The 19,688-nt window shown below is 40.4% G+C and overlaps 1 protein-coding gene across 1 annotated transcript in view; it reads left to right on the plus strand.

Annotated features, from left to right (window-relative positions):
- Positions 1 to 3,435: 3,435 nt before the first annotated feature.
- The window catches only part of NPVF (neuropeptide VF precursor), a 134,532-nt gene continuing 118,279 nt past the window's right edge, over positions 3,436 to 19,688 (plus strand). The window contains exon 1 of the mRNA XM_021538222.2: positions 3,436 to 3,815. The gene's annotated coding sequence lies outside the window, so the exon portion shown is untranslated. The remainder of the gene's footprint in view (positions 3,816 to 19,688) is intronic.

The following is a 19,688-nucleotide window of genomic DNA, read 5'->3' on the forward strand; positions in this document are numbered from 1 at the left end:
GCAAAGCTGATGAAAGAGGAGAGAATAGAAACTCATTCAGAAACTTCAGAACCTTGTTGATTTGTGTCACCTGGGGAGCCAAGACATACAGACACACTGTGGCAGGCATGTACCAGCACAGTGATGTGCTCTGAATAAACTTAGTTCCCATTGGGACACAGGAATGATTGCAAGGTCCCACTGAAGCCTGCCTTGTCTGGTGGTCTGCCTCTGAGCATGGCCAAGAGCCACGTGTGAGGACAGGGCAGACACAGCATGGTCCTTTGGAGAGCTCTGCCAGTCTGCATAGACCCCTGTCTGCAGACAAGATAAAACTTTTGTTTTCCCTTGTAGCTGCTTTTTCTAGACTGTTAGTTTGTGGAAATGGCATATACCACACTGTGTCTGATCAGAGTTCTCTTCTTAAGCGGAGACACTGGTGACTTTGTTTAGCTTTGCTGTAAGTGGTTGAAATAACAAACCCAGCGAAGCCACAAACCCACTTCATGTGCCAGAGCCCTGTGGTAACATGACTGCAGAGCTTTAAAAATGCAACACAGAAAATGGAAAGCTTCTGCCACATAGAGAGCATTCTCTTAAGCCATTGACTGCTTTGGATTGAGTTAGAGATACATTTCATGCATAAAAGGGAGAACTAGATTGCTATAGAGGATGCCTACATTTTCCATGGATGGAATTTATACTGTATCTAATAGCTGTGAAATGAAACCCTTTTGCAAACCACCCTGTCCAAACACTGAAGGGCTTTTTTTTTTTTTTTTTTTTTTTTTACCAAAGGACAGAGCATCTGCAGAAGCTGTCAAGAATTGATATACTTTTGCCTCAAGTCAAAGAGTAATGTATTGACTCTCAATGTGATTAGGATGGACTTTTGCCCAGAACAGGAAAATTGGTTCTGAATGAAAATTGCTTTTCAGAAGTAGCTCTTTCTTAATGATACTATTATTATTTTATTTTAATGTAATTAGGGTTATGTTCTTAGATCATAATTGTCATTGTTATACTTCCCTTAAGTCAGCATAGCATTACATTTAGTAGTCTTAGTAATGAAGCAAAAGGGCTGTGAATTTCACCCGCCATGGATAGAGCCTTCTGTTTCTACATAATTTGGTTGTGTTTAGAAGAGAAATTGTCCTTGAGGTGCCTCAGAAAGGTAGTGTCTTGATCATAATAATTACCTGAGACTGAAAAACCATCTGGTTGAAATCAGGTCTTTTTACATGCTTTATGTACTGTCTTTAAAACATAGTATTCCTTAACTCCCCTGAAAAATTAGAACAACTGACCTACTTAAGAATTTTTCTAGTCATATTATTTAACAAATTGTTTTTTAATAGCTGCATTGGGCAATTTGAGTTGAGCCTGTGGTGACCATTTTCCTGCAGCATTGGGATGTTGGATAATGAATCTCTCTGTTCCAAGGACCTTGGGAGCTGGGGAAGTGTTCACTAGACAGGCCCAGAGGGTACACTCCTAGGTGTATTTTAATGTCTTGAAGGCGAGCAGCATAGCAGGATGCTGTGGAAAAGCTAACCTTCCTGTCTTGAGAAATAAGGATGCCATAAGTGATAAAAGAAACCCCCCTCTGTGTTCCCTCTCTCTCTCTAGTAATATAGTAATGCTGCAAGAAACAGCCTAGCCTTCAATTTAGTTTGTCACTCATGCATTTTTTACCCATGACATCACCCTGAAGTGATTAGGAAATTATATCCAGGATGTGAACTCAAGCAGAAGCTTATGGACTTTTCACTGTGTCACAAGGAACAAGAAATGAGGTGGCTCCTGTGGTTTTTCAACAGGTCTCCCAGTGGGTATTTGTGTCCCATGCTCCACTCGGGCTAATCATCTTTCAAGTCACTCCACATCAGATCAAGTGGAAAGGAGACCCCAGCCAGTGTGTGAGGGTCAGTCTGGCTGGGGAAGCAAGCAAAGGGATAACATGTTTGAGTGACAAAATCAGTGAGCAAAGATCAGTGATGAGCTGACCTGCAGTAAAATCAACTTTGCAACCTGCAGTAAAATATGCCCATTAACTTTGTCCCAAAGTAAAAGAAAATCAAAAGCCATTTTGATTTCTCCAGAGGAAGAAGATACAGAAAAAAATCTGAATTCTCACACTTTTCTGCTGTGATAACATCTGTACCTCCTACAATGTGTTTAGAGATAGTGTGACTCTGTCAGCAGCAGATGATGTCAGCTGCTTTGAGAAATGCCTGGTCAAGTTTCTATCATAACTCACTGCCTTGTAAATATGTTTAGTTTCTGTTTTAGCAGGGACTGTCTTCTAGCAGAAATACAGAGATTTGTGCATTTATCCTTCATAGAAATCATAATGCTTCTGGAGCTTACAGACAAGCATTACAAATACCTCCCTCCAAGCCTCACTCTCAGTGAAGTTCATTGTCATCTGGCAGCAGAAGACATCAATCACTACTCAGAAGCACAGGCTAATGTTTCTAAGCCAGGCAGGGCTTGTATCTGCTTCCCAAATAGCTTACCCTATCAGTTCTTTTTATTGAGATTGATTCCCCATATTTTGCTAGTTTGAGGATATAGTCCATTTATATTTATCCTGTACTGTAAAGCTAATAATCGACATTGTTACTGTAGTTATTTTATGAGCCAATTTCTTTGTACCCAAGGGTGTTTTTATTACTCCCCTTTTGGCCTTTCCTTCAGAGCAGTGAAAGCATACAGTGAAGAGGGAAGAAGTGTTGTACAGACTTAGTAACAAAATTAGTTGGTTGATTATCATAATTTCTTTGTATCACACTCCTGTTTTCTGTTTCTCAAGTTCTGCCTAGAAAACTAACCATCCCTGCAAGTCAGAGGCAGCTTCAGTTTAATTTCACATTCTCCATAACCCCTGTGTGAAATAAAGAATAGCTAAGATACTGTGTCCCACTGATATTTGGTAACAGGGACATTGAAAAGAATATTATGAGGGTGCAAGGTTGGCCTCTGCAGCCACTCTCATCCTGCTAAGAAAATTTCCTATGGTACAAATATTTCCCCGAGAAAAGTTACTTCTGGTGGAGTTGAGCAAATATGGCAATGGAGAACTGGATGGGGACAGACTAGAAGAAACTCTATTTCTTACTTTCTGCATTCAATTTAGCATCCCTTTATGTACACAAAATATGATATCTGAAGTGTTGAGTTAATAATAAGCTATCAGAGAAGCTAATGGCTTTTCTGTCAGTCTGAATCTTGCACAGATACATATGAGCATTTGTACCTTCAACTTGTTATGGAAGATGACATATTTACAGAAGGAAATTTTCATCCAGAAAATTAGGAACCGAACATGAGGCAAAATGGCATAACGTTGGTGTCTCATTTCATTTTTGACAGTGAGTCTGTAGGCTGATGACATCCATATTGCTAGGATTACTCTGAAGTTGTCTTTAAACACATGATCCAGTGGAGACTGACAAATACCTTCATTATTGCCAATTAGTGCAGAATAGTATGAAAGATGAGCCAATTGCCTGGGCCTGGGGGCTCCACAAACAAGTGAATTGATGGTGTCAGTCAGAAGAAATTCCAGATTTCAGAGCCAGGAGGGGCCACTAGATCACAGAGTCTGACTTCTTGAATAACACAGCCATTACTTTTACTCTGTTACTTGTATCTTCATAATATCTCCCTTCTCACAGATGGATGATTAGGCAAGATAATGGGAAAACAAAGGGAAGCAGATCTGTCTCCAAAGATACAAAACAGCTACAGCGTTGGTACCCTGACACAGGAGAACAATGACATTTGCTGATGCCCTTCTATCAACCTCACAGCCTGGTGGAGCAGCCCAGATGGTAAGTCTGTCTAGGTCTCTTTAATTCTCAAACAACACTGTCAGTTTGAGGTGAAAATATCCCCTCTGAATAGTATTGAAACCTTGTCAGTGTGGAAGTGTTGATATCTCTGTCAGAGTTGGCATTTTGGAGGCAGCATCCTCTGGGTGTAAAATTTGCCCTAGCCTGGGGACAGGACCTCAGAGAAAGTTCTCTCTGTAGCCTCTGCTAACTTAATGCAACTGTGTATGTACTTGAACAGATTCTTACTGCTATTTCTATAAGAAAACATTATTTCTTGAGAATAATGTTTTTATAGATCCTTATATTGTGTAGTATTTAAGACAAGCAGTAATTGCCACAGATGTCTTGCACAGAACATGTCTTGGTCTCTTGAACCCGTGTGGGTATCTGAGGGGTAGGCAAAGCAATGTCTCAGGGGTGGAGCTGGGAAACCAACCCTCAGCTACATGTTGGGTTCTTAGGGGCTAATCCAAAGTCTGCTGTTCAGCCAAAAGATGAGGCAGACAAGGAGGGAGCCTCATAGCTTTCTGGGGACATTTTGAGTCTACACAGATCAAAGAGGAGCTGCAGGACTTTTGGATCCAACCTTATGTCCACTAGATGAGCTTGATGAGATTGGGCATTTTCTTTTTCATCTCATGATGATCTATTCTGGGAAATTTTGACTCTCTTTCTCTTTCCAGTAAATGATTGTCTTTGATGAGATTTCATCTGGAGTCACTCACCCCTTAGATAAAGACACAAAATCCAACTAAATTAAATTTTAAACATAACCATTTCTTTCCTTAACACATTTGTATTTATCAGTTTATATATTTTCTCAACTAATATTTCCTAGATAAAAATCTAAAACTAGCTTTAATGAGAGCTACAGGGCACTTCTTAATGTGCCAGAAATAAGCATTTTCCTTCTTTCTGGAAAAATATTTTTTTTCCTAATGTGATTTTAAATTATTGAATTTCTTCAGTGGCTTAAATTACTCTGCAATAGACAGTGCATAATATAAATTCTCACCTAAAAGGAGGCTTTCTATTCTCATTCTTATAATCTAAATTATCTTTTTTTTTCTCTCTCTCTCTCTCTTTTTTTCCTTTTTCTTTTCAAATATATCAGTAAGAAGAAAGAAATGTCTTAGAGTATCTGAGTCAGACTGTCCTGATGGTAGATGCCTTTATAAAAGACAACACTTCTCACCTGTAGTTCAGGCACAAGCTATAAATCCAAGGTGGTGGAATTACATACTTTCCAGGGGAATCACATTCTTTCTATTAGTATCCTGCTATAAAATCAGTAAGTTTTTCCCCGTAGGTTTTGTTGTGCCTTGGTGTGTGATACAACCAGCTGACCAGAGGACTTTGTGAGCTCGGCTAATTTGTTGAAACACAGACACCCGGGGCCATTTGAAATGCCCTGAGCAAAGTGGGATGTGCCCACAGAGCTGGCAGGTACACACAGGACCTGAGGGAGAGCTGTGACCTTCTTGAGGATAGGTTTGATACCCCAAGGTGTCTTAAATGAAAAAAGTTCCCCCATTGATGCAATGTACTGAAGCTTGCATAAAACCTACAGCCATCCCTGTCCCCTCTCTGGACACTCGGCCGCAGTCCCACAAGGCTACAGAACGCCTTGGAAACGAAGATCATAGCAGCAGAGTTCATCAGCTCCAGCTCACGATGGCGTTTCGAACATCTGGACCCGTAACTGCAAGTGACTAGTGACAAGGAGACAACGGCTAAGCATAATATCAACATTTGGTTAACCGTGTTTGCAAAAGCAAGCAGCCCCCTTCACCCCTTGCCCTCGCTGCTGGAGCAGGAACTCCCCGGCGGAGGCAGCAGCCTGCGTGGAGTGGGGAAATGCCTCCCCACGGGGGATGGGGCGCAGCGTCCCCTGCCCGGCTCCCCGGGGCAGCCGGGGGTCAGCGCGGCCCCCCGGGCTGCCCCGGCCCGGGCGGCTGCGGACACGGCTCGGGAGGCGCCGGGGTCTGCGAGCTCCCCTTCCTGCCCGGACAGTCCCTGCTCGTGTTTCACTGACCGCTGCTGACGGGCACCAAGTGCCCGCGCTGTTTCTGACGGGGATTTATTTTCTCTCCGTGTAGCTGCATGCAGGAAATGTGATGCTTGGATGGAGCTATCCGTGCTATGCTCTCCGAAAGCCGCCAACCCATTTTTAGGGATTAGGGATCATGTCGTTCTTGTAGGAATATATATTTTTTTAATGTCTTCCCAGGAGAAATTTGGTATCCTCTCACTTGTCCTACGCAGGGGAATTTCGCTAAATTTCATTCTAGCCTATCCATGGCCGTGGCAAGAGCAGCCGTCTCAAAAGATGGTGATGCAGGGTAGTGTTGATTTCTCAGTCTGCTAGAGGCTGAACCTTCAAAATCCAGTGCCAGAAGAGATATCCCTGCCTTGGCATCAACTAATCAGGCAGGAGAGGATGCAACCACTACAGGAGGGGATGCTGTGCAGCAATTTAACTGCTACACGTGATGATGGAGCATGCTTGCTCATGCTCTATATGCTGCTTTCTTTTGGATAGAGCACATTTGTCTGTGTATGTGTTTATACAGGTGTACATTTGCTGGATAAATTAGGGGATATGAAGAGAAGATGAACTAGCATATAACAGGAATAACAGGAAAGTATTAAAACTTGCTAATATTGTCCTTAACTTTCTTCAGTTACAGTTTACACTTTCACCTTTCCTAGTCAGCCAAATTTCTGTGGTAATTAATGTACTGGAAAAAACATTTGGGTTTGATGTAGCGCTGTGAATTTAGCCTTAATGCATAGTCTTGGCTTATCTAACTACTTGTCTGGGGTCTTGTGAATCTCTGTAGCAGATTGATGCCTCTTCAAAGCCATCTGGAAGAAGATCTACCCACTCTTTTTTCCCCCTGCTCTTTTAATTGGGACTGCTGGCTAGCCCTGTGTGTCAGAGCAGTACAAAGGCTGGGAAAACAGAGAGGTCTTACACTAAGCCATCCGAAAGGGCAGCAGGAGACGTCATCCATTTTGTGTATAGATATGTTTAGATAGATGTGGTAAGCCATGAGAAGTGGGTGCCTTGACAGGTTACTTTTCAAAGGCTGCTGATTTGCAATGACCTCTGACTGCTCCGAAAACAGCTGAATTCTGCAGACTCTGGTAATCTGAGATAGAAACTGTTTTGAAGTCGGCTGGGTGTAAAGAGTCTACTGCTGCCCTGGGTCTCTCAATACCACAAGGAAAAGTAGAGCAGGGGAAAAAAAAGGATTCTATAGCTGGAAACTCCCTTGTCTGATTTTGTGTGGGACAGCTTGCTCTGTTTGCAGAACACCTAGATGAAAATCGTCCACTTTTATACCCAGAAGTTGTCAGACAGTTCCCCCAAAGGCAGACATTGACTCTGAAATGTATGTAAAAATACCTTGTTCCTCACTACATGATGCTTCTCTGTTCTGTGGGAGCCTCATATAAATATATTTCAAATGCACAGCATGTTATATACCATTTTGTAGTCTCAGTTATATAAAATATAGACTGTATAGGCAAAGGTAGGAAAACCATTCTTTTCTCTCACACTATGTTATGGATTAAAATTATCAAGTTAGCATAATTCTTCCCAACCTCTGCTGGGGGTCTGATACCTTTCTATCAGACAAGTAGAAGTTTGAAGTTCCATGTTTTAGGATGTTAAAGTATCCAAGTATCTATGCTAATTTTCTTATGGTATCTCTAATTAATCTGATTTAATAAAAGCCTCACATGTATTTTTAATCTTGAAGAATATGGTTCCTAGATCTGCTGCAGTATTTTTTGATGCTGAATCATTAATGACAGGAGACACCATTGTGGTTTTTAGTGAGTGAGCTTTACTCAGCACTTACAATGACTTTTGTGAGGCTGGCTGATTTTCTTCTTCATTTCTAAACTTTACTTTTTCAAAAAAATTTCAAACCAAAACAAAACAAAGGAAACAAACAAAACAAAAAAAAACAGAAAATTCAAATGTCCTTTTAAGCTCCAGAAATCAGAAAGCAAATGAAAGAAATGGATAATTATTTATAGGGCAGTTTTTATGATTTTAAAATTCATCTCATAAGTTTAATTTTCATAATAGTGCATTCTGCTTGATTTGGATTGGCACTCCCTCTGTATATTAATTTCATATGTTAATAGTTTTACAGAAATGTGCTAAGTGTCTAAAAATACCAGAGAAGATTGCTAATAAAACAACATAAATAGGTCTGAGATGATTAAAGCCCCCATTTGCAAGCAGGAAAATTTCATCTCTGCAATTGTCTCTAGTGTAAAAGGTCTCCCTCCAGTCCCAACACTTTCTGTTCACATGCAGATCCCAAACTGGAATAAGTCAGCACAATCCCATTCACCTTTTCAGCTATTCTGAACTGTGATTCTGGCATATATAATCCACATTTTAAAATATAAATATGTATTTTCTTCTGCCATAAGAGTAATTAGTAGCCATGTTTCCACAATACTTTGATCTTGACTTAAGACAACTGAATTGAATCTAAAATCCTGATTAACATATTGTTAATATTTTGCTCTCTTATTAGTATAGAAATTATATCCGTATAAGATTTTAAACTTAATGGAAAGCTATGTTTAGAAAAAAAATCACATGGGAAATTTTGTTTGGTTTATATGTGTTCACAGTTATTAATTTAGGGTGAAATACTTTTTTCAATGCTTTTTTTTTTTTTAATACAGATCAAATTTTAGCATTCTGTAAATTTATTGAGAATTTTTAGTTCAAAGATAGGAGTGGATTTACAGTTGAACTGCCAAAATTCTTTATACAAATATGTACATAAATACGCAGGCTGTATCCCAGAAAAAAAATAAAGCAGCTTTATTCATCCTGTTTTTTGCACTAAAATTTAATTTTATAATTGTTAAAAAACAAAATAAATTAATTACTGACCTTTTAAGGGTGATTTCTAAGCATATGGGGATCATCTACATTTTGAAAGCAGTTGTTTTTATGACCTGAAGAGCATAAATGAAACACTGGGATTTGAGCTGCTTTCTGTAGAAAAAAAAAAAAAGAAAAAGGAAAAAAAAAAAAACCCTGCTCCTTCTGCCTTATAAAATAATTTTTTCTTGCAGTGATTTATAATATTATAAAAGTATCATCAACGTGTAATGGTCACATTCTCCAGTGCATAACAAACATACATGCTTGTTCCTGCCGACTGAATGAACGTGTGCCTCCAGAACCATGATGTTCCACAGAAAGAAACATATGGAGATAGGCAGGACTTGTTAATTTGTTCTCAAAAGGATACAGATAAAAGCAGATGCTAAGGGGCAATAAATTACAAATTTTTTTGTACATTTTCTTCTGTAGTTTTTTTTCAGTTTTTTTGGTTTTTTTTTTTTTTTTTTTTTTTGACCCTCGTAGTTGACACAGAATTTCCTTTGGCATTATTTATTGCCAGCCATGTTGCTAGGCTGTCTGGGAGGGCAAAATGGAAAACTTTGTGAAGTGTACTTGGAGAGTGCTCTTTTAAAGCAGATGATTTGTGAGTAAGTCTTGGAGAGTTGGGAGTGTATTTTAGATATGTTAGCTGTCTTGTAGTGGGCTTTTACACAGTGAATGAAAGACTCTGGAAAATGTTGCTTTTATAGGGAATGTTTATTAAGATGTGTTTGAGTTTCTCACCAGTATGTAAGCTATACTCTTCTCAGCATAAAGTTAGAACTTCCATTTCTCCACTTGAAGGCTGCATAAATGGAGAGTTATACTTTGAAAAATTAATGTTAGTTTTGCGTTTCCCTTTTCTAGGATTTTAATTATCAGAGAGCAACAACACCACTCTTCAGAAAACTAGATTTTTATGAAGTGTCTCAAGCCACACAGCAAAATGTTGGACGCATCAGAAACCATTAGTCACTTCTGAAAATTTTAGGGCTTGAGTGACTGGCCTGGCATATCCTCCACCTTTTTAGAAAGGTTTTAATGGGAAATTTGCTTAATCTGGGTCTTGTATAAAAAAACAGCAACCAAATATGCTCAAAATGCCTAAAATATTTTCAGAACTCCTAAAATCAAATAGTCAGATCATGAGCATACCTATAGATCTAGAGTGTTCATGTATTAAATAGATTTCTGTACGGACTTTTTTGCATATAGGGACACATGGAGGACGAGCAGCTACCAGATCTGTGGTACCCCATGGGTGAGGGTAAGGAGTCAGCTGGGAAGCGCTGGGGGAGGGATGCCTGTGAGGTGGGGTATCACACTGCTGCCCAAACCATGCACTTCTCCTCCCCCTCCTTCTCCTCCTACCACCCGGGGGGCAGCTACAGAGAGGGTGACATGGGAAATCTGGGGCAGGGGACAGCAGGAAGACTGGAGGCAGGGACTATGCTCAGAAGCTCTCTCCCCAGCAGTGAGCAGAAATGCTGCTGGGAGACTGAGCTGCCAGGTGGGCTGTGGCATGTGGGAGATGGCTCCTGCTGGCTCAGCAACTGTGTTTTACACCTTATATGCACAGAGATTTGTCTACTACACTGGAGAGAATATGTTTTAGAATCAGACCTGTTTAGGAAAGATCCAAAGCAGCTCTACCACACAATAAAGATTTGCTGCAAAGCCCACTGTTTCCTTCATATGCTCCCACACATTCCCATGAGGTGCTTCCTGCTGCCACCCACTCTGTCAGACCTCAGTGGGACCTGTCACAACAGGCTTGTGGGCCATGGCACCATCAGCCGTGGTGTGAACAGGGAGTGTTTATGGTTCCCACTTGCCTACCTAGTTGGAGTTTTGAAGTTGAATTTTTATTACATTTTTCTCTTGTCTTGTGTAATAAATGCTGCTTGAACTATGTGAGTTTTTGTCCTAGGATTTATTAACTTCACAAGCATTATTCTTTCCTAAACAAAAGTCACTTCTAAATACATGATCAAGCATCCTTCCACATATGTATCCACATGTGTTCCTGCACACACTATAACAAGTAATTCCCCAGAGGGCAGCCCAAACCAGGTCAGTAGTAGTTTTGCTACTGTCCTCAGTATCAGATGTTTTAGCTGTCAAGGCAGTGCTCTGGTTTTGTCAGCAGCCAGGACACAGATTGAACATGTCCTCACAATACAGTCAGTACAGTCCAACCCAACATGTCCATGCTATTTGTACAGGTGAGAAAGCAATGGGGAGGCTTTACACATGGCTGGGGAGGGAGAATGTTTTTATCTCTTTGAGCTCTATTTTCAAAGTTGTACGCGAAAAAAGCATGTGCAATGAAATATAGTCAATCCAATAGAACATCCAACTGAGCATTCAGAAGAATTGTGTTGAATGGCTGCTGGGTGCACAATATGTTGCAATGTCATTTGATTATCTTAAAATTTTACAGACCTCCAGCAGTAACCTATTCCAGGCTCCTGCTCAAAGCATCCAAATTAACTGAATATCATACCAATGATGTGAAAAAATTGTGGATCCATACTTACTTCAGACTTGTATATTTGGCCCAAGAATAATCTTGACTAGCATTCAGAAATTACTCTTTTATGGGAATATTTCTAACTTTGTTTCTTTTTTATTAACAAAGTGTGGATTACACCAGTAAGAGTTGGAGCCAGCTGATCCCATGAGAGATGGTGACACCAGAGAGTGTCCTACCCACATGATTTGCCAGGGAGCAAACCTGAACAGGACAGGGATGGCTCAGTCTGAGTTGCTTTGACTGGCTTTATTTTCAGTGGGGAAAGAGAGGCACTTCCAAAGGGCAAATATCATATGTCAAAAATGGGCACCTATGAGAGATGAGTTGTTTCTCTGCCCCTCTGGTGGCTCTAGAAGCCATTTAAATAAGGAGTTCAGAGGTGACACTATCCTTCACATGGCTAAAGTTCAGGCTATGAATTGTGCCCTACTGTGTTCAAAAAAATGTTGAAGAAATGTGTGCCTTTCTCAGTGCTGCTGGATGGAGAATGAGATAGTGGATTTCTGAGCAATTCTCCCAGAAATGTGCAAAGCTGCAAAAATTCAGAACCTATTTGGGAATCCTCAGCCATCAATAACACAGGCAATAGTGAAATAACAGCAGGACGTTTTACTTTTAAATGCTTCTCATAAAAATGAGGGGAGCAGATTGTTTATATTAACCTTTCTGGGAAATGCAATCAAATTGTCCTTGAAAAATGTTAAAGAAGAAAAACATAAGCGTGACTTTCAATAGCCCTTAACAATCTGTGAACCGGCCCATTGCTAACTGTCACACACAATGTACATTTTGTTTAGTGATTTCTGTTACACTGCCACTCTCTATGAAAATGTTTAAAAGAATAATTCAAGCTGCATGATCCCAGGTGCATAAACATGTGCTCCTCAAGCCAGCAGAGAAACTGCCGAGCCTAGCAGGATTGTCAGACCCACGGGTCAATTCAGGGACTAAGAAAATCATTTCCTATTTTCCTTTATGGATTTGGAGCATGCTGGGATCAGCCAGTCTTGAAAAATAGAAAGAAGCTGTGTCTTCTACAGCAAAAACAGAACTGGGAAATGAAAGATGCCTCCAACCCCGGCCAATTCTGTCAAAGCAGGATGAGGAAAATGTGTGGTTCCTGCTGTCTGAGGCTCCCGGCGGCTGTTCCTACTGCACTGCCAACTCTGCAGAGCCGTGCTCTGCCTTGCTGAGAGTGGCTGCAGGGGAAGCCTGGCCCTGCTCCAGCTGAGGTGGTTAATACCTCACACCAAGCTTCCTCAGCTGAGGTCCCTGTGCCCTTGGCTCCCTGCTCAGCATATTTTCCAGGCACTTGAACTGCTCTTCAGAGGCCTTCAAAGCTGCCTACCTTTCCACTGACTAAGCAAATAGGCTTAAGTGGGATTTCAAGCCTTAGAGTATAGCTCTGTGCCTTCATGGGAACATGTGGTTGTCCACAGACTGAAGCCCTTTGCTGTGTGTTCTCTTCTCTGGTGGAATAAGTAAGTGACTAAAAACGTCCTATTTCACCATTCATGTGAAGTCACAGATCAGTTTGTGGCACCTAACATAGCTCTAAATGCAACTGTTAGTATTTGCCATGCTGCATGATGTAGGATCCCTAAAATTCCTGATAATTTGCTCTTTTTCCTCTTTTGCATGTGGCTAAACTTCTTGCTCCTAGTCTGCCTGGCTGAAGCATGGCAGACACTTGGAATGGTCCCCTGGTGTGGGGTGGAAGTGAACCAGTTGTAGTGCTATGACCTCAGCAAACTTGGGCTGTCTTCAGGCTGTGGCAACCCCTTGGCCAGCCTGTGAGGGAGGTGGGATCATTCCAAGTAGCCTTTTTCCTAAATGAAGAAGCTCAAGCAGCCATATGGGATGATGCTTGGGTTGCCTACCTTTTTACTCAAATAGAAACACAAGGGTCCCAGTTTGTCTTCTCTTGTTGTCCCTGGATCGTGCAAGCTGAGTAGAGACCATGATGAAAGAAACATGGTGTCACTGGTCTGCTATACAGTAAGGAAATGGAACCACTCTAAGTGCATGTGATTTCAAATATGATTATATCCCTCAACTGCTTCTTTGACTTGCCCAACAATGGCATATCTCCAAGTATTCAGGGTGTATAGTCCATTGGATGATGTTCAGCTTGTTAAAACACTCTCTGCACAAGATTGCTGAAGAGGCCTTTGGTAGTTACTCTCTGTTGCTCAGAGGCCACGATCACCACCGAGGAGACAAAGGGATGGCATGGATATCCTGCAGAAGGGCTGCCTCAGCAGCAAGGAGCTCAGCAAATCCTAGAGTTTCTCCTCTGAATCTCTTTGTCTTCTGTTCTGTTTCCAGCTAGTTTCCTGTTACACTTTCTTTCCTGATATCAACCCCCTTTTTTGTTTGTTTGTAAACCAGTTGTTTACTCTCTATTGGAGAAAAGGAAATAATTTCTCGGTCTTGTTTTGAAGAGATACCACAGGCTGAGCTACACAAGCCTTTCACTGAAGTATTGGTCTTCACAGTTTGCATTAGGTCTTTTAGGCTATTTCTCATTAATATTCAAGTATGGCAACATCCTTTCCCTAAATCCAGTTCTCAAGCAATATCCCACAAACAGCAATTTAAGTTAAAGACAGGCACTTTTTCTCTTGTTTAAGGATTGCACACGTAAGTTCAGTACCTACCTCTTTTTTCCTGGCTTAAATCTTGTTCCTGTCTGCAACAGCATCACAGGAAGAACAAACACTGCTTTGTGAATGACAATCCTCTTTTCTTTTGCTGCTTGTCCCTCTTTCTTCCCTGTCAATCTCTAGCATTTCCCCTTCTGTTCTTTATGGAAAAGTAGTTACATTGGAAGTGCTGGTAGGCTTGTGCAAGGATTCTTAATTCAGTATTTTGCAGAGGTGTCAATTAGTCAATTTTTATGGTGTTAGGCATTTTCAGAAATTAAGAGTATATAAAGAGCCTCCTCTGTACCAATATCAGATGACAATTTTATTTTTTCCTTTTAATACCCTGTAAAATGTGTTTTAAAAGGCAGAGAAAAAGATGAAAAATCAGCAAAATACCATATGTTAATGATTACATTGAATACAATAGCAAAGATGGTTTAGAGGAGAGAAAATAAAGTGAAAAAAGAACACCGTATGAAATGTTTCAATTTCAAAAATTGCACAATGGAAAGGTCTTCAGTTTTCCTTTGATCCTAAGAGTTGTTATCCTATCTCCTTGCAGTTCAGCACCTAACAGCACGTAATCTCTTTGGAAGCCAGACGCTCTCTCAGGAGAAGGAAAGAAATAGTGTGGGTCTCTTATGGAATCTTGCAATACTGAGAAGGTCAGGGTACCAAAGGATTTCCTGTGTGTCATACATGATCTATTCTAAGTCAGACAACATAGTTGCTTGTATGAATTACCAGGATGTTTTTTGGTTTCGCTAGTATCCAGGAGCTTTTATGCTCTTGGTAGAATTAAACATTTCTTTAGTAGACTTACATACTGAAGCATACTAGCAGGGGTGAAATGAAACAAGTTTGAAAAACTTGACCTAATAGAAAGCAGAAGAAGTAAGGTTTATCTGTTGTTTTTATTGTTCTCATCTGCTTTACACTGGCAAAGCATTAACATTGAAAACGCTGCTTGGAAAAGATTAAACATTTCCCCATGGAAATATCTGACTGTTAAGGGAAACATTCAAACCTGGTAATTTATGGCTTGAATTCCACTGTCTGGAAACACTCAGGGCTGTGATAGGTGAAGTGCAGGGTGGGTACAGTGGTACTATTCTTTAAGAATATGGTTCCCTGCTAGCCTGCATCTTCTATGGAGCAATGGGGAGGTTGAGGCGGACCATGGGATAGAAGATGATAGATAGATAGATAGATAGATAGATAGATAGATAGATAGATAGATAGACTCAGCCAACATACAATGAGATCACCAAAATACAAATGTTATGACACTCAGAGAGGAACTTCATGACAGAAACACTTCTTTGTTTGCCTTTTGACAAACATCTGATTGTTTTTTCCAATTTCACTTAATTGACTGGCAAAATCCAAAAAGAGTAAATCACTTCTGCAAAATATTCTTTTTATTTGCACATCATATTTTCCTTTGCAAAACTTCCAAAATTATCATTTTGAAATCATTTCTTTTCTTTGTATTCATACATTTTTCTCCATTCAGTAAAACAATACTGCTGGTGATCTGACTGGTTCATGTTGTGACAAAAACTGATAGGACCCATAAATGTCATCCTCTCTCATTGTTTTGTTTGGTTCTTTTGTTGTTTTTCCCCTCCAAAACCTAGTTTGTTCTGAGTTTCCAAAGAACAGGAACAGTTTGGATCTGGGTTCCATTTGTTCAACCTAGAAACTTTGGATTTTGATTCCCATCTTCAATAAGAAAAAAAAGAAAGAAGGAGCAGCCATTTTTGCAAATTAATACCTCCCTGACTGACATGGATTCAGTTCAGCATTCACAGCCTCCTTTCAGCTCTGGGGTGAACCACAAATGCCCAAATAGCCAAAGAATCAGCAAAATGTTTTCTTAGAAGCAAAGAAAACACATATGCTTGAGCATGAAGAAAACCATTCAATTTATCTTAGAAATAAAGAACTCTGTGACCCAAGGATAATATAAAGGATATTAAAACAAATCCTCTACAACTTGTTCTGCATGATTTAACAGCAATGGAAGCTCTATTTTGTGCACACCCTATTACAGCTATGCAAAGCAGCCCTAACACTGCTAGTATACTTCAGCAATCATATTTTTCAGAGTTTTACCACTGTTGACTACCTGTGAATTGAAGACTATTGCCCTGACCCCTGGCAGCCCCCATACAGCTGTCACACATAGCAGTCACCTGCCCTGAGATGCTTTTCGTGTGTGTCATTGAAAGAAATGAGTGGTGGGAGGTGCATTCGAGTAATATGAACTCCATCTCTAAAGGATTAGCAACATATTCATGACTTCCACAGTCAGTCCTTTACGCTTGACAATGCTTTGGATTTATCTCCTACCGGTATGCTTACTTTGGGGTTTCTGGCTGTGTTTTCAGAGTTAAAAATCAGCAGAAAGGAAGCATTAAGTTTTTCTCGCACTCATTTAGGTCACAAAATCGAGCTTACAGAGAAAAATCGGTAGCTTTCAAATGCTATTACCTTGCTAATGACAGCTCTCATCGCATGACAGTTCTCAAACTGATAAGACATTCCAAACATCCACGGAAAAGTCAAAGAGGTTTTTTAGTGCCCCAGCTCTGTTTCTGCAGCTTGCACATGTTTTCAAACATAATTTCATGCCTGCATTCTGACAGCTCATTAAACAAAGGCCTCTTGGTACACATAGTGCCCATCTTCCTGCTGAGATCGTAACATATTTATGGTGTTTGCAGATTGCTGGCTGTTTGCTCTTCTACTTCACAGTGTCCTGCCTGCCAAACGCTTATCAGTGTAGCGAGGGTGACAGTTTTCCCCATTTGTGTAGGTAGCAATGGTCTCGTGTTTGACCCTCCGAGGCAAGAAGCAATATGATTAGAAGAAGCTCCTGCATGCAATAGATAAAAGCAATCACACAGGGAGAGAGACAGTGAGGAAGAGCTCAGGGGAGGAGGCTGATGTTGTGGAAGCTGATAGCCTGTATTCAGGGAAAGTGCTGGCAGTTAGTTAGCTAGACAGCTGGTAACATCCAGACCTTGTGGGATTTCAGCTTCAGACAAAGCAAACAAGGATTCAGGAGTGCTGAGAAGCTATCTGGAACGGTGTACAAGGGCAATCAGAGCTACTCACTTCTAATTATCTGCCTCTTTCCTGCCATTAAACTATCATTATTATACATTCGAACCAATAAAGTTTAGTGAATTTTTCATCTTCTATTTTCTTTAAAAGCTGGTGCCAAATCCCTGCTTTCCTTCTGAACAGAACAGATGAAGACATCTTTAAGCCAGACGTTACCATTCATCCATCTGTCCTTGGAGCGTGGCAGGGGACTGGGAGCAGGTTTTTGCTTGTACCACCACCAGCAGCTGAAGTATCTGTTCCACTTCACTGCAGTAACAAAAGGGCTTATTGGGTTTTGTTTTAAAAAGAATTTTCTTATCTTTTTTTTTACTTCTTGTCAAGCCTATCGCTTAGTCAGTATTAAAAGAAGACACAGTAACAGCTCTGTTCAGCTGCCAAAACTTAATCAACTCAAAGCAATGTTCGAGTAGCTGTCAGACAGGATTATGATATTGATCCTAACTATGTGCATGTTCCAGGAAAAGGAGCATCTCTTTAACTAAAAGTCAGAGGGTGACAGGTAATGAAAGAAAAATATTTTACAACTCGAAGGATGATTCTGTCCTCACATTAGGAGATCTGCCTAATTACAGCTGAGAGAAAAAGCAGCACCTGTGCATGTTTGCTGATGTCTTACCTTGTACTCTGAGCCCCTCATCTCTTACAAATTAAGGAGGTACTGAGAAAGTCCCAGCATGAGCATAAGGGTTTGAGAAACCTCCATGCCATGAGGGAGTAATATGTGTGATTTAATGGGTAGCTCTCTCTGTTTGAGACAGTAGTGAATCAAAAATTTTAGGACTTTGTCAAGGAGAGTGACTTTAGGATCCGAGACAAACTCAAGGCTCTCTGAATTTCTGGTCATTAGTGATGATACAGCATTATTTATGACACTAGTGAAATTGAATTCTGGGTCTTATCCCCAAGTGGTGAGACAAGTAACAGTCTGAGTATGAGTACAGATAAAATCAGATGGGCTTGAATTAATCAGCATAAATGCAACCTACTGCAGATGTTTGAAACAGGACAGGAGAATCATAGACTACAGGTCTAAATGTTGTCCTAGTTCTCTCCCCAAGTCTCAAGGTGGATAAGATGAATCCCGTCTGCAAGGACTCCAAGTTCTATATTCCAACACAGAAAAGAAAGGAAGAGCCCTTACTTCTGAGGTAATACAGGCCAAAGATGAGCCCACAGATATACTAGGAAACTTGCAGAGAATCAAATTCCATGTTTATTTATTTATCTGTCACCCATCATGGTTGAAAAAAGTAATACCAGTAGTCCAACAGGAGGTGCATTTGAGGGACACAACATGGGTTTTAAGGGATAAATCCAAGATGAGCTAATATAGATTTAGCTTTAGTTGCTTTCAATTTTAGTTTTAATTTCTTGGGGCCTTTTTTAATGCAATATAATTACCATTTTATGTAGAGTGCAAAAAGCCCAAGAATGCAGCTATGTGCAGTACTGCCATAGGCATTGTGAGTAACTGCAGTCCTCTAAACATCCCCCAGACACCCCACCTCCCCTGCCTCCCTACCTACCTGCATATCCCTGACTGCTTGGGCTCCAACTCCTGTCACACAATGGTAGTCTTTTTTGCCTAGCAACTACCATGTGAGTGATAAGACATACTAATAACAAATAAATTATGCCCTAAATTACAACCCCCCTCAAGCCAGAGTGTAACTCAGGTCAGAATCTGCATTCAATCTTTTAGTCCTGGGTTTTCCAGATACTGCTTTTGGTCTCATGGGTCCCCAGGAAAATCAGTTAGCCTCTCAGTGACTCATGTTCCCCATCTCTGGTGAAGCAATTATGGTTTCCACCTACTGTGCTAGAGATGGGAAGGATTTGTTTCTCAAGTATCACAGAGAGCCAGAAAGAATGTCCTGGAGAAATGCTGTGATAGTGGTACTGCACAGCACTGTGCAAAAATCAGTGAAATGCTTTTGTTTGCAAGGTGTGTCAAAATTATATACTTGTTATTTAAGATGCACTATATTACAGAATTTTCTGCACCTAAAGTCTCAGGCACATCACAGCCCCCCCCTTGGGTTTTTTTTTGTTTGTTGGTTTGTTTTTTGGTTTTTTTTTGTTTGTTTGTTTTGTGTTTGTTTTTTTTTTTTTCCAGGAACAACATGTATTTTAAATAACTATCCCTGGATCCTTTGTAGACACCACTGGTTGTCACAGAACTGTGGTAAAGAAAATATGCTATTTTAGTGTGTGTTTTTCCCTGTGTAATGAGCTACCACATCGGTCAATTTTGTTCTCTGTAATACATCAAAGCAATGGGAGTGCATTAAGAACCAAATGAGGGTCTTGGCCTCTCATCTTAGTTTTATCTCCCCCAATAATAATGAAGCTGGGTAACTTCCTAGAAAATAACAAATTGATATAAACAGCACTGGTTTGCCAGCTACTGTCATTGCTGATGGATAATCCTACAGCCTGAATGGGTTGTCCACACAGCTATTTGTCAGCACTGTCTGTGAGGAGCTCTGTGATAACACACTGTGCTAAATTCACTCTCATGTCTACAAAGGAATAAAAAATGGCTCATTTGAGTCAATAGATGTCACACAGAGTAAACAACAACAAAACCAGGATGTGGTTATATTGCAACCTTGCCAAAA

The sequence above is a fragment of the Lonchura striata genome, chromosome 1, assembly GCF_046129695.1.
Source record: "Lonchura striata isolate bLonStr1 chromosome 1, bLonStr1.mat, whole genome shotgun sequence".
Lineage (NCBI taxonomy): Eukaryota > Metazoa > Chordata > Aves > Passeriformes > Estrildidae > Lonchura > Lonchura striata.